A 14223-nucleotide genomic window follows, 5' to 3' on the forward strand; every position below is an offset into this window, starting at 1 on the left:
GGGTGTCAGGGTGCAGGTGAGCATCCAGGAAGTGTTGGCTTTGTGAGCTGTTCTTTGCCATGGTGGGGGATGTAAGGCTCTACTGCCTCGTGCTCCACGTGCTTCTCTTACACATAGGCCTCAGTAAACATTTGTAGGTAGAGACCAGCACCTGGAGAAGGCACTGTATTCTGGCTTTTGAGCCCACAGTGTAAACAACTCATTTCCCACATCCCTGGCCCCCACCACTCCGGGTGGCACCTCGCTCTCGATGCTTGCCTCCCTCTCCCACACACGGAACAAGTTCCTCTTTGTGCATTTCCTCCTCTCATTCTGTCCACCTGGGATACTCTCTCTAGATCTTTCCTTGAACCCAACATCGTGTCCTACCATCCCCTTTATTACCAACTTCACAAACCCTGAGTGCGTGTCTGCTGACCGTTGACCTTGTCGCTTTCTAATTCTCAACTTAGAAACTACCGAAGGCAGGAGTGATGTTTCCTCTTTTCTGGGAACTGCACTAAGCATAGAAAGAACTCCACTCTTCTCAGGCATTCAGGCAAAGCTCACTGACTGAAGGCAGTAACCAGCTGACCTAGTGCTGGTGTTCATGTATGGTATCTGCATATCAGGTGTACCTGGGATGCTGGTTAAATCCCTTGTCGCTCAGCATATTTTGTCATCAACTTTTGGCAAAACCGGGTGACAGGACCTTGTCCTCCCCGCCTTTTCTTTCCCTGCCTTTCCGGGAACATGTGATACCTCTCTACACTACGGTGTCCTTGTTCTCATTCAGCAGTTCAGTAGGACTGAGTGCATGCCTACTGTGTGACAGGCAGGGACTCATTTGGGCACCAAGGAGCAGCAGCGAACCAAACAGGCAGGGCTCCCGTTCTTGTGGAGCTATGTTCTGGTGGGAAGAGACAGACGATAGACACCCCCACCCCAACCCCTCCCTAGATGGTGCTTACATTCTGGCCAGGGAGATGAAAGAAGGGGGTAAGGATACTACTGCAGGTTTTGGTGGCCAGGAGAGGCTTCTGTGATGAAGTGATATGTGAGCAGGGATTGAATGGGGTGAGGAAGCAAACTTTACAGATATCCTTACAGATATCCAGGAAACAGTATTTGGGACAGAAGGGACAGCACGTACCAAGGCTCTGAGGAGAGGGGTGTGCAAGTGCTGTCTTGGGAGGATCACGAGGAGGTACCTTCAGGTAGAGTGGAAAGGCTGAACCGGGGAGAGTGGAAGGGGCTGAGACACAGCAAGGGGAGACTAGACAGCACAGGCTCCCAAAGGGCCTTGGATTTTATTCTCAACTAGATGGGGAGCCATTTGAGGGTTTTGAGGAGCAGAGAGACACAATTTATGTAGTATCACCTTCGATTCTCAAGAGCTTGAGGAAATTGAACTAACAAAGTCATAGGAGGAGGGAAGTTACTTGCATTTTAGCAGAAGGGCACCTTCCTAATTACGGGGAAGGCCCAAAACAAAAAGGCTATAGTGTAGGTGGGATTAAGTGACTCTAATGCTTCCTGCTTGCTCTCTCCCAGCATGTATAGAAGTGGTAAACACTTTGGAGGAAATATACCCCAAGCCCAGTGTGGTTTCTTCTTGGTTTGTTTTTGGCACCACAAAACTTGTCTTTTACTGGTGAAACCAGAGAACCTTAAATACTTCTCGTGGACATCAACTTTTTTCTTTCAAATTTTAAAATGGTATTGTGGATGTGCAAATTTTAAAAGTTATACACAGTTTGGAAGACACAAACATATGCAAGAATTCAATGGGAGATGTTCTGAGATGTGAATTCAAACCCAGAGAACCATCAAGCAGGCTTCTGTAAAACCCCTTGGCCACTGCACCTGTTGCGGCGATGACAGGGGGCTGCTTGTAGCTCTGCCCAAGGGCTTTGTTCCCTTCTCTCTGAGGATTGTAAAAGTCCCAGGGCCATCCTGTTGGTGTTGAAATCATGAGCTAGTGAGGGAAGAGAGAGGGAGGGATGGGTGGGGCCCGGGGTGGTGTCTGTCCTTCACCCTTGAGGTGGGACAAGGGCCGTGTGCCAAGGCTATACCAAGCAGCTGGAATTTCTTTCTTCTCAGCCCAGTCTCCCTGCCCCCACCCTCCACAACCTGGCAGGTAGACAGAAGGTGGTGCCTCACCTGCCCCTGGACTGAGAAGTGGCCTTGCGTCCTGCTTGCACAGCCGGGTCACCAGCAGAGACGGCTGAAGTCCCAGGCACCTTTGTAAGAGCTTCAGTCAGAAATGATGATGTTTGAATCCATTCTTCAGGGAGCTGCTGCTTTTCTTAGATGGTGTAAAAAAGGAAAGATGGAAGGTAGAATCTTTGAAGTCAAAGGAACGGGAATTAAGTTCAGCGACAGAACCCACCAGGCCATCAAGCACAGTCTGTGTGACTAAGGAGGGTGTGAGGGAGGGAGCAGTCCCCTGCACGCACGTGTGTGTGTGTGTGTGCTCACACACATGCATGTTTAAAGGCAGAAGAAATTGGATTCCCATGGACAGAAAGGCCCTCACTTCCGAGTATGCAGTCTGGTTCATATTAGTAACCAAACTTAGAGAACAGCTTTAGGCTGTGTGTTGTGTCACTTGAAAGCATTTGAAATAATCTAGCTGGTCTAGAAGGCAGCTGTCTCAGTCTTACTTGAGGATGGGGACAAAGTCACTGGAATGCTCTTGGTTTCCTGATACTCCAGACAAGAAGCTAGAGCCCAGCTTCCTCAGGCCATGTACTTTCATTAGTTAATTCAACTGCTTCAGCAAATATTTCTTGAGCACCTACAGGTGGCAGCCACTGTTCCTGGTCCTGGGGCCATTGGATGAACAGGCTCCATGTGGAGCTTACGCTCTCTTGGGCGGGGAACAGCCACGCAACAGGTGAGCAGAGAAGGTGACCTCACAGAGCACCCACCTTATGAAGAAGAGAAAGTGAGGCGGTGTGGTAGGCCTGCTGGATGGCTCTGGGGCAGAGTTTCCAAGGCAGGAGGGAAATACAGACTTTGATGCAGAAAGAAGTGTTTTTAAGGAGCAAAAAAGAGGCCAGTTGATGCCTCCTGGCGCAGAGGAGAACAGTGGTTTCCGTGAATCCGTCCTTCTCTCATGTTCCTGGGCAACTCCACAGACCTGCATGTAAATGGCAGGCACAGTCATGGGCACCAGGATCCTTTTTTTCTGAGCTGTCTTTCTTCCCTTTTGCCCAAGATGTAAAGATTTCTGAGCAGAGCATGAGTGTCTTGAGACTTGGCCATTCTGCCATTTTCCCCCCAGTCACCCAAGTAAGAAAATTCCATCTTCCCAAATCCCCCCATTGATCTAGAATTGTACACTGGCGGCAGTGTTCTCCCTTGCAGCTTTATTATTCCTCTGTGGCTTTCCTACCAATTGTCTTTTCTCCATGCGGTCTGTCCCCTGGTTGTCTCTCTTTGTGAAGCTAATTGTTGAGCCATTAAAACGGTTCGTTAGTTCCAACACAACCACTGCACACAGCTGTTTGATGGGGAGTTTCACCTTGGTGTTTCAGTCCATCTTAGAGTTGGTAGTTGTGATGGTCAGCTCCTCCTCGGACAGTGTGCTGCTGCCCACAGAAGAATGCAAAGGTCCAGCCATGTGAGGACACTGGGCATTTGGAGGGAGTTGAGCTGAGTCCTAAGAATACTTGCATTTGGAAGAGAAAGATAACTCCAGAGAGTAAGCCAGGGGTGAAGGCAATAGCACCTTCCCTCCAATCCCACTCTGGGTCCCTCACCCACATAGAAGCCCCAGATCACAGTGGAGGCCCCTAGGGACCAGGAAGGGCCATCCATCCATTTGTTCTCCATCTCCAGCTGGTCCCTGAAGCTACTGGCATCCAGGGCTACTTCCCTGATGCTCCCTGACCCAGCTCACCAGAGCCCACTGACTGGGGCCAGAGCCACAGTCATCCCGGGCCCTTGCCTGCCTGCCTACCATCACCCATTCTGTACTGGCCCCAGCTCCTAGTGACATCTGCCTGACTGGACTGTGCTTGTCTAGAATGCAGCTGAACCTGTAGAAGGTGCCAGTTGAGAATTCATGGAAAAAAATGTTTTCATGGTTCTTGCCTTCAAGGAGTTTACAGTCTAGTGTGCACAACAACATGAGTAATAAAGGCACATTGTGACTGTGCCCAGAGGGTCTTTCGGACAGAGGGGTCAAGCAGGAGGGGATGCAGGTCTGTGTGGTGGAATGGGTTATGAGGTGGTGGCTTCTGTTGTCACAAAGAACTCAGGCTGGTGTCAGGGTGGACATTCTTGACCTCCTGGGGTTTATTTTCAGTTGTAGAATTATGGCTTCACTGAAGACACCAGGCTTAGCCACTTGCAACTTTAAGTGCCACAAGGAGAAGGAGAAAGAGGTGGAGAGCAAAGGACCGTGCACTGCAGAAATGCTCCTTCTGGCCAGTGCCCAGGCAGGCCTCACGACTCTGGGGAAGGCAAGCTGGACCAGGGTCCTGGGTTCCAGTCCCAGATGCCCACAAGCTTGCTCTGTGACCTGGACCTCTGCCTTCAGTGACCCCTGCTCTGTCACTTTACAGTAATATATTCGCATGCACGTGGCAGAGGTTATGGGCACCTCTGCATGTGGGCCATTGAGTTTGAGGACCAGTAACTCCAGGGTTGGGAGATAATCCACTGGGAGGCAGGAACCCTGAGGGGAGTGGTCTTTGTCATTTACTGTGTCATTTTGGGGAAAATTGAGCAGAATGATGCCCACCTGTGAATAAGCACCAGGGAGTGGTAGAAGGCGCTTAAACCCAGATCCATTGGAATCTGGAGGCCTGATTTGGTCCTTGTCTCAGGCTAGTGGAAGGCTCTGCTCCACTTGGATTATTTGGACTCCCCCCACTTTTTCAAGGAGAGTCCTCACTACCGGCTTTTGCCAAAAAAGTTGCTGTCATTCTGGGTTTCATTTTTTTTTTTTTTTAACTCCTTCCCATCTCTCCAGTAAAAACACCAGAAATCTAGGACCTGTTCTGATGCTGGTGATGAGCCAAGGAAGCAGGTAACCCAGCGGGCTCATGTAGAAGGTGCTCGGGCCCCCGTTTCTGCCCCCTGCCCACCCCATGGGAGATGGGACACCAGCATCTTCCCACGGAGGCCTGAGAGTAAGGCCATAACTCTGGGGAAAATACTCCATGATTATTATCCTTCCACAGCATGGCCTTTTCCAGGCAATTTGATTTTCATCATCGCCCACCATTTAAGAATACATTTTTCTAGGGAGCTGTCGTGTCTTCAGAGGGAAACTCTGAAACTGGTCCTCAGAGCTCCGTCCCCCTTCGCTTCACTCCCTGGTCCACAGTCCTGGTCCACTGGAAAGTGGAAGACTAGTGGAAATAGAATGTTTCCATATTAAACATTCACAAGTCATAATCCATAAGTAATTAGTAAGCTTTATTAATAAGTCTTCACAGGCTCAGACAGTAGATTTCAGAGATTGTTTTTGGAGAGCCTTCTGTGGAAGGGGGTTTGAGGAAAAGCTGGTGGTCCTGTTGTACACAGCTTGGGACTATTTCCCTTTGATTTCTTCTTACAGCTACTTCTACACAAAGCAGAAAGAAAGGCTTCCTTCAGAAGAATTACAGAGGCGACCCCTGGGGCCAGCCGCGGTGAGAGGAATTGAACTTCTAGTTAATTAGCGAAGGCCCAGCATCCCCAGTGGAGAGGGATGTGCCCGGCCTGGGCGCTGAGAGACCGGTCTCTGCACACAAAGCCCTGCAGCTGACAGCCATGTCATCTTGGGGGACCTTTCTGGGCCCCAGGACAGCTGAGAAACCTGATGCCATTTGAAAATGTTCTCGAGGGCTCTAGCAGATTAGCCAGTCATGGAAGTACATACATTTTAGCTGGCCAAATTTGGATGTGGTATCAGTGTGCCTTTAAAAAAAAATACCACAGTTCCTGCTAAACAGGAACGTGTACATAAATTGGATTTTAAGTAGTTTTCCAATGAAAAGGATCTTCTACTTTTTTTTTTTAAATATTTAGGTTCACCTGAAGGGGCAGCTCTGTCTGCATTTTCTCTCTGCATGCTAGCTTTACATGTGTTAAGGTAAAAAGCATATTCATTGCAGAACATATAGGAAATGTAAACAAAGGCATGGTAAAAAATAATATCTTCAAAAAATATGGGCTCATTTAAAACAGACTCTTGAAACGGAACACTATACTGTGAGTGCCTTTTGGCATGTCGTGTGATCTAGATCTGTCCTTGCTGGCTGCTTAATTTCATTAAAATGGTTGTTCCATTTAACACATGTTCTGTTTTGGACATCAAGGTGGGCTTCCTCTTTTCGCTACCATAAACCACATTGCAGCAAATATGTCTGTGGCAAAGTCACCATGTACCTCCACAATTATTTCCTTTGAATCAAATTTTAGATAGGAAACTGCTGTAACAAAGAATATACAGATTACATAATTCTTCGGTCTTTGGTAGGAGTTGCAAAGCATTTGCTTTGTTGTTGATTTCTAAAAGGGAGTAAAAACGGAGAAATTTTGATGTTAAAGTAATTAAGTAATTGAGTGTTCAAGAGCCTGGACTCTCAGGTCAGATACAAGTTGCTTCACATCACCAAGCCTGTTTCCTCACTTATATTTAAAAACAATTTTTTTAATGTTTGTTTATTCCTGAGAGAGTGAGAGAGGCAGAGCACAAGCAGGGGAGGGGCATGACCTGAGCCGAAGTCAGATGCTTAACCCACTGAGCCACCCAGTGCCCTCTGCTTTGTCGCTTATAAAATGGGCATCCTAATATCCTTCAACCGCATGCAAGCATTAATTAAATCATGTAAGTAAAACACTAGGCTGCAGATGAACTCTCTGTGTGGAAGTTCTGGTTTCTTCCTGAGCCTGCTCTAGATCACCAGAATGGCCTGGACTGCTAGCCAGCCTCCTCTCCAGCCCACCCTGGCTTCCCGGCCGCTACTGTAGACACAGGCAAGCCCACTGCCATTTTGCTGCTCTGTGTCTGTCCTGATTCTGAAAGCCTGTCTTCAGACATTTATATGTTCAGACAAACTAATCAGGCTGAAATTTCTCATGCTTATTTGCAGCTAGATGAAGCAATCCATTTAGCTGCTTTGGAATTACCCAGGCATGGCAGAAATTGGTTTCTCAGCCTTGAGAAATTCTGCAGATACTGAGGTACTGACAGGCACCAGGGCCAGCTTGATGAAATCAGAAACTAAGGGGCCTGTGGTGGCTTTTGGTCAGGACCTCTGTCCTTAGCGACACAGGACAATCCACCTGAGACGTAGCATACTTATCAGCGTTCTTTTGGTCCTCTTGTATCTGAACGTTATTCCTTCTCTCCTCCTCTGAGGAGCTCTGAGCTTCTCCCTGAGAAAGCCTTTGCTTCCAGGTTCGTCATTGGTTGATAGAGAGGAGATATTTGCTGGTTCTTTTTCTCCTTTTGCTGACTGAGGGCCCCAGAGGCCCTTAAATAGTTGCTTTGTGTTAAAACCACTATTTGGGCCAACAGGAGAGCTTGAGCTGAGTTTGGGATTCCAGAGTGTGTAACACCCCCTTTTGTCAGTCTTCATAGTCCGTGGGATAAGAATACCGCAGGGATACTGGCTTACCAAAAGGACTGGGCCCAGAGATGTGCAGCTAGTAAATGGAAGACCTGGGATTTGAATCCTTGCAGAATATAGTTTTATTGTGGGTGCTTTGTTAAAAAAGTTTTTAATGTTTGTTTATTTTTTGAGAGAGAGACAGAATGTGTGCAGGAGAGAGGGAGAGAGAGAGAGAGAGAGAGAGAGAGAGAGAGAGAGACATTGAATCCGAAACAGGCTCTGGGCTCTAGGCTTTGCATTTTCAGCACAGAGCCCGACACGGGGCTTGAACTCACAAACTGTGAGATCATGACCTGAGCCGAAGTTGGACACCTAACTGGCAGGCGCCCCCATCGTGGGTGCTTTTAACCACTGCACAGTACCACCTTTCATCAGACACCTATTTATCAGAATGTGTTTTGTATCTGTCTACACCATGGGATTTATCACTCATTCACCATTTACACAACTGTTGCATGGGAGCATGCAAAAAAAAAAAAAAAAAAAAAAAGATGCGGTCCCTATTCTTACAGTAGTTACAGTAGAAGCAACAAAATGGCTATAAATTAGTACATGAAAATACCTCACCGGTTTGATATATAACTCTAAACCCCAAAATCCCTGAAGAATTTTGTTCTCAGTGATCAAAATCGATGACCCTTCCTTACTACACACATCATTTATGCCCCACCCCCACCCCAGCCATCACTTAGAATCTGTTGATTCTTTTGTTTCTTGGTGGTCCCAGCACATGGATTGATCTGCTCTGTGATTCCACAGTACCCTGTAAGTTCATAAGGAGGGAAACCATCTCTGGCTCACATCGCAGAGTGTTCTTCTGTCTCCCCTTTTAAAGGTCACACCCTCTTGTCATGAATATAAAAACTCTGGCCCAGCGGCAGAGATCCGGATACAGCCTTCCAGGGTTTGTGCATGCTCACTACCACTGCCCTATCCTCCATGAGGATCATTAATGTGCAAAGAGGGCTGTGTTCCTTCTCTGTACATCCCATCAGCAAAGATTTGATCAAGCTTTGCTTCCTGTCCTATGCATTAGGGTTTTAAGTCTTAGACTATGAAATTCCATTCTAACACTAAATATGCTCCTTTCATCTACACTCACTGCTGTGAGCCTGTCCACTTTACCAAGATGTGGCCCTCTCTGGGGTGCGCCCCCTGGTTAAGAACCACAGGGTTAATAGCAGGGGAGAAGGCAGGAGACTGATTAAAACAAATGCCAGGATTCTAAAAATCCTGGGATTTTGGAAATCCTGGGATTCTAAAAATAGCTGGTATGATTTTGAAGAAAGGAATAGAGCCCTGCAAACTTATAGTCATCCCTGCGAATACTGTTTCTAGCTCAATCACTGATTTTCCTGACTTCACACAGAAAGCATGAAATTATGTGGCTAATAATAATGAGGACGATGAAGATGAGGGTAGCTACTATGCAGTGTGTGCTAAGCATTGTGGGAGGAGCTTCTTGCACTCATTTAATCCCTATGGTGACCCCTTGTTATAGGTAATTCACCCTTGTTTAAGATCAGAGGGCCCTGGCTCTATCCCAGCCCTCACCTCCCGCAGCTGGTAATAGGGGTTTTACCCCATATTACCTGAGCTCAAAGCCCTGCCCTCCCAACCATGACAGCCTGCTGCAGCTTTCAAAGCACATGCATAGAGTACTGCTACCATCCTCTACCCCTGCTGGATCGCAAAGGTTTTACCAGCTGATTTGTACTGTATTGTTTTGGCTGTTGCAAACCCTTCTGGAATGAGGGTTGGGTGTAGTCTCATTCACTAGATGTGCAGTTTTGTGGTCAGAGTGGATGGCTTTTATTGTCAAAGTAGCAGTTAATAGAAGGTAATACCAGCCTAGAGTTCCTGTTTAGGTGGGTGATGCTTGGAGCCTGGTGCAAGAGCTGAGGCGGAATTCTGAGTTTTACCTGTTATTAAGGGGCTTTGTGACTTGGAGAAGCCCCCTTGCCATCCGTCACTAATTGGTCATGGTTCCCTTTCCTTCCCTTTTCCTTCTTTCCTTTCTTGCCTTTTTTTGGAGCTAAGCCTCACAACGTTACCAGTTAATCAGAGCTGAAATGTAAGCTAGAGCCTGTTTTCTGTTTCTTGAATTTGATGGTCCCTATAGTTCCTTCCATTCCTGGAACTCATCTGATGTCAGACTGGTGCAGCTTTCACAAGCTTTTTCTCCCTAGCTGACCCACTTGTCCCTCTCAGACAGTGTGGTGCAGCCGAGGCACGGGTGAACTCCTGGAGCCCTGAAGGTGGGGAGGACTGAAGGGGAGGCACAGACTTACACACAATGGAACTGTGCTCCGTACCATGATTTTGCACCTGGGGTTTTCTGAGAGGCCAGAGCTGCCATGTGGAGCAGATGTACTCTCACCTGAAAACTTGTTCCAGTGCCCCCTCCTTACATTGGAACTAAAGCTTATGCTTGCTCTGAAGGGCAGTAGAACAGAGTGATTGGCAGCTTTCGCGGTGGTTGTAACGCTGCTGGGGGTTGAATTCCAGCCCCGATATTAACCATAAGACCTTGGATGGCTTCCTTAGCCTCTCTGTGCCTCCGGTTCCTCATCTGTAAAACCAGAGGCAATAACAGACCCACCCCACGGGGTTCCCAGGAGCCTTGGATGACTTTCTCCATTTAAAGTTCTCAGAACAGCCCCTGGGGCGTAGTATGTGCTAGTTGACATGTTGTTGCATCGTTTAATTCTCTAAATCAAATGAAAATGCTCCATAAATTGCAAAATACCATTCAAATCCTCTTAGCGACAAAAGGTGAAGAAATGGGACGGTGTCGCCTAAGCTATAGCTGGTAATCCCAACTCATGCAGTAGCAATAAAATTGGCCAGTCGGAGATGATGGAGAGCCCACAGACATGAACGAACTCCTCGGAGCAGTGATGCCCTAACTTATCCATGTATTAACATCCCCGGGGAACTCAAAATACACAGCCTGTGGTTTTTTTCCAGACCAGTGGAATCAGGACAATGCAGGGCATGGGGAAAGGTGGACCCAGGAAGTTGTGATTTTACAAAAAGCTCTCCAGGTGCATTCCGGTGCAGCTGGTCTGTGGACCAGTGTTTAGGAACTCCTGGCATGGATGGTCTAATGGGATTCATTGGTTATATTTAACAGGTTACAGGATCTGGCAGAGGGTCTGACAGCAGGTGTCTACCATTAAATACGTTTTCATTAGGTAACATGGGAGAGGCGACACAGGTTTGTCTGAAAGAAATTCTCGACCTCTAAAGACACCTGAAGCCTGGGGCTGAGAGTCTGGCTCTGTTTCTTTTTAAGGTCAGTTTTTACTGGCTGACTGGTCCCCTTGCCATGGGGTAAAGTGACAGGGGAGACTGCTAACTGGGTGAGGAGTGGGGATGAGTGTAATTGAAAAGGGATTTGGAGGCAGGCAGTTTTGGATCCTGGTTTGTAGTAGGGACACCAGACTCCCGCGTCTGAATGCGAACATGGAATCACTCTGTGGGATTTTGCAAAAGTGGAAGCTGCAGGTGAAGGGAGTGGTGCAGGAGATTTAGTGAGCAGGCACTTGGGCAACTGGCCGGCAGATGGGGAACAGAGCTTAAAAAGAGTCATGGCAGACTCCTTAGTCCAGAAGCAGGGAACAAACTGGGGGACATGTGCTAAATAGAAAGAGGGACCAGCATACTATTGAAGAGGAAGAAGAAGATTACACATGGAGGGCTTTTTGAAAGTCACTGAACACTTCATCACCCCCCCCCCCCCACACACACACACACATACTCTGTACTTATTGTAGCTAAAAAGTCTTTAAAAGCTTTTTAGGAAATCATAAAAGTTAAGTGAGATGCCCGGATGGGCCAGTGATAGTCTTTGGACCAGTGTCTGGCAGCCAGTCTGGTTATGTTGGTCTTGGCTACAAGTAGGGATAAATAGCCTTGCTTTGCAGAGCTGCTACAGAGATGGATGGAATGGTAGCTACGAATGATGGCTTCATCATTGTAAAGTACCATTCACCCATACGGAAACATCATCTATGATATGTACATAGCATGGCCCTTGGTATTGGCAGGAGAGAGCAAGCTCTACTTCTGGATGGAGATGGGGATATTCACTACCAGGAGGTAGAGCCTCAGATCTAAAGATCTAGAAACATTCACCATCATGTACTTCATGGTCTAAAACATAGGAGTTTAGACTTTCCTAGGATCTCTTGCAGGGCAAAGTGTGGAGCTCACTCCTGGTGGTTACAGCTGTAATGGTATGTCTACTGGTTTCTCACTGTGTATAGCTGTTAGATTGCTGGTTATGCCCAGTTGCCAAGCTCTGCTGTGACTCCGTTCCTTTCTCTCCTATGCTATTGCTATACATAAGCAAGATTGACATCGTTGAAGAGGTAACTCTGAATCCACCTGATTGAAAGAGAACCCAAAACATAATAGATGATTTGGATTTTGATACTATGTTGTTAGCAATAAATGACATATGATACCCCACATAGTGGTTGTCAAGATAAGAACCACAATGTCTGATGTTCCTTCCAGACATCAACAGCTACCATGTACTTGAGACCACCATGGAGGGCTCCCAAGTATCTGGCACTGTGGGAGTTCTTGGGGAGACAGAGTGGGTATCACTTTCTGATCCTCAAAGTGCTTCAGTCTTGCCAGGAACACAGTAAATGATCTTGTTCCCAAATGAATGGTGGGCTCCTAGGTTCTATAGGATTTGTTCAGAGAGAGAAGGGATTCAAATTAATTTAAGTCATCTAATTGATCAAGACACTAAAGGATAGGGAGCTAGCTAGCTGGCTGTTGATAATGCAAATTAGAATAATAACTTCCATGTAGAGCATCTGGCATTTTTAACATTTTCTACATGGATCATGAACTCAGATGCCTTCGGGGGACAGGCAGGTAACAAAATTTGGGGAAGCAAACAAAATTTGGGGAGGATTATGACACCTTAAAACATGACAGCCCAGAGTTTAGGACAGAAGCATAGCACGCTGCTTCTGATTTTCAAAGAAAGTTTACAAATATCCTACTTAATGTTCACGGCATCTTATGAGGCAGGACTATTCTCATTTTCCAAAGATAAGAAAAACGTTGATGACAATGAAAGGCAGAGATAGGTGTGGTATGGAGTCTGCAGTGTCTATCTCCAGAGCTGTGTGGTATTTCCCCTGGAGGCTTACAACCGCCCCCCCCCCCCCCGACCAAGCCATTGTAGAAGAAGGTACTGTACTCTTCTAAATGGTCCCCCTCTCCCCAGAGCTGCCCCAATCATTCTCTGAGCATGGCTCTGGGGAGATGGCTCCTGGGCCTGTTTGTTTCTACTCTTTCCCTGTTTCTTAAATGGACCCAGGAGGAAAAGGCTGGGAGACAGCAGCAAGGCTACACAGAAGTCAGAGAAAGCCGTCAACCAAGTCAGTGTTAAGGTCCTTTTGGACCTAATAACAGGCCCCTAGTGCTGAAATCAGCTTTGCTACCACATCTAATTGGCTGATTTGAGATTTCCCAACTGTCTCTTTTTATCTTTTACCCATCTTTGTTATTTTTCACTAAAAGAAAAAGTAAAAGAAATAGAGAGGTCGATTTGGGGTTATTTGAACCCAAAGTGAAGAATCCCCTGCACCAGGGCTAGGATCCCCTGAAAGAGGGAAGAGCTGTCAGTTACAATTATTGTGAGCAGTCTCTCTGGCTCCCGAGACCTTTGGTTACAGCTACCGTGACAGCATGAATTACCTTCAGTTGTGAAGTACATTTAACAGCATTATTGCCCACACACTCTGGTGGCAGGCAGGAGGGAAGACTCGGGAATGACAGATGCCTGGAGTCTGGGTGTGCGGCACAGCATCAGGCCAGGGACCATGGACTTTCTGTGCCATCACCAGAGCTTACGTATGGTTTGGGGTTTGGTTTCCACAAGTGCTTGAGGAAGGAACAGTCACCTACTTTATTTAGGTCTCATTTACATACAATAAAATGTATACCTTAAAGTATACAGATTGAGTCTTGATAAATGTCTACACTTCTCTAACCACCACCCCAGTGAAGATGTAAACCATTTCTGTTACTGCACAAAGATCCCTATACCCTCTCTCGTCATCAGTCCCCACCCCTAATTCTTGACCCAAGGCAAACACTGATCTGCTTTTTACTATTATAGATTAGATTTGTCTTTCCTAGAGTTTCATAGAAATTACTCTTGTATGTGTATCAAAGTTTTGTCCTTTTTATTGCTGGGTGACTGACATTCCATTGTGAGGATACACCACAATTTGTTTATCCACTTACCTGCTGTTGGACATTTGGGTCCAAACATTGGAAACATTGTTTTGGCTATTACAAATAAATAGCCAACTTTTGGCTATTACAAATAAAGCTGCTGTGACTATTTTTATACTAACCTTTGTGTGGACATAAATTTGTATTACTCTCAGGAAAAATAGCAAAGACTGGCATTGCTGGATCATATGGTATGGCAGGCAGGAATTTGGCCCCCATAATTTTTTCCCCCTGGTGGTGCACCTGTGAATGCTACCTTATGTGGCAGAAGGGACTTTGCAGATAGAATTAAAGGGGCTCATCAGTGGACTTTAAGATAGGGAGATTATCCTGGGCCAAATGGATGGACCCAGTATGA

The 14223-nt window shown here is 46.7% G+C and overlaps 1 protein-coding gene and 1 long non-coding RNA gene across 19 annotated transcripts in view; one reads left to right on the plus strand and one right to left on the minus strand.

Annotated features, from left to right (window-relative positions):
• Window positions 1-14223, plus strand: part of CACNA1D (calcium voltage-gated channel subunit alpha1 D) — a 302816-nt gene that overhangs the window by 97578 nt on the left and 191015 nt on the right. The window lies entirely within an intron of this gene.
• LOC144614123 (uncharacterized) lies at window positions 1610-5094 on the minus strand. The gene is made up of 3 exons (XR_013551661.2): window positions 2646-5094; window positions 2143-2325; window positions 1610-1935 (listed from the first exon to the last, which is right to left on the minus strand). It is a non-coding gene; the product is annotated as an uncharacterized LOC144614123 (long non-coding RNA).

Source organism: Panthera onca, chromosome A2, assembly GCF_046562875.1.
Source record: "Panthera onca isolate mPanOnc1 chromosome A2, mPanOnc1 haplotype 2, whole genome shotgun sequence".
Taxonomy (NCBI): domain Eukaryota; kingdom Metazoa; phylum Chordata; class Mammalia; order Carnivora; family Felidae; genus Panthera; species Panthera onca.